General features: G+C 42.8%; 1 pseudogene; it reads left to right on the plus strand.

Annotated features, from left to right (window-relative positions):
- The first annotated feature begins 666 nt into the window (after nucleotides 1–666).
- Nucleotides 667–820, plus strand: LOC115064326 (annotated as a pseudogene).
- Nucleotides 821–1,037: the final 217 nt, after the last annotated feature.

A 1,037-nucleotide genomic window follows, 5' to 3' on the forward strand; every position in this document is an offset into this window, starting at 1 on the left:
CATACTTTTAAATGTTTGTATCCTTCCACTCCTGAGCTCAAGCCACTCTGGCACTTCCTCCTAAAATCTCTCCAGGCCATGTGTGGTCAGAATTCTACACCTTCACACTACTGCTGACAGGGACTGGACACTTACCTGACGCCACTAACCCTGCTGGATCCTATTTGATGTCTTAGGGGTCCTGAGAAAGGTATGCTGTGGAGGAGAAAAGAACATCATAAAACTTAAGTTTTGGGCTTTTAGATTCAACCTCCACCCTTAACTTCAGGTGCTTCTTGAAATGATTTGTGGCTTACTAATAAAAGGTGAGCTGCAGACTAAATGATTTTTCCATGTGCCTCAGGAAGAGGAAAGAGCTGTCAAAAATCTGGGTGGATCAAACAGGGAAGCATTGGGCCTGTACCTGTACTGGAAGTGCAAGTGTTCAAGTTTTAACTTGCTCACCATACTGTGAACACCTTAAGGCTGTTTGCAAATTTTTCCTCACCTGTTTAAATCGGGATGATACCTTTCTTGTACGGGTTTTGCTAAAGAATTAAAATAATATGTGCTTGGCATGTGGCATGGGTATAGGAAATTATAGTGACTTTTGATCTTATCTGTGCCATAAGGAACAGGTAGACATGACATGAACACAAACACATGTATAAGATTGAACGTGGCTTTGTACTTAGCTAGCATCATGATCATGAAGGTAGTTCTCCCTGGGTGAGGTTTACCCATTGCACCCAGGATGCAGTGATGCCTTCCAGTTCCCCAAATTCAGGAAACTCAAACATAATTTGTGGTAGTTGGGGAACCATGTTTGCTCTCTCCTCTGAATAGAAGAAAAAAATTGATGAACTTGGTCTTTTGTTTTGCTGTCTGTCTGTCCGTCTGTCTGTTTTGTCCATTTCTTGAGACAGAGTTTCACTATGTAACCCTCGCTGGCCAGGAACTTACTTTGTAGGCCAGACTTCAACTCACAGAGATCTACCTTCCTCTGCTTCCTGAGTGCCAGGACTAAATATGTGAGCACCTGGCTTAGTCTCCTATGT

The sequence above is a fragment of the Mus pahari genome, chromosome 6 (genome assembly GCF_900095145.1).
Source record: "Mus pahari chromosome 6, PAHARI_EIJ_v1.1, whole genome shotgun sequence".
NCBI classification, from domain to species: Eukaryota; Metazoa; Chordata; class Mammalia; order Rodentia; family Muridae; genus Mus; species Mus pahari.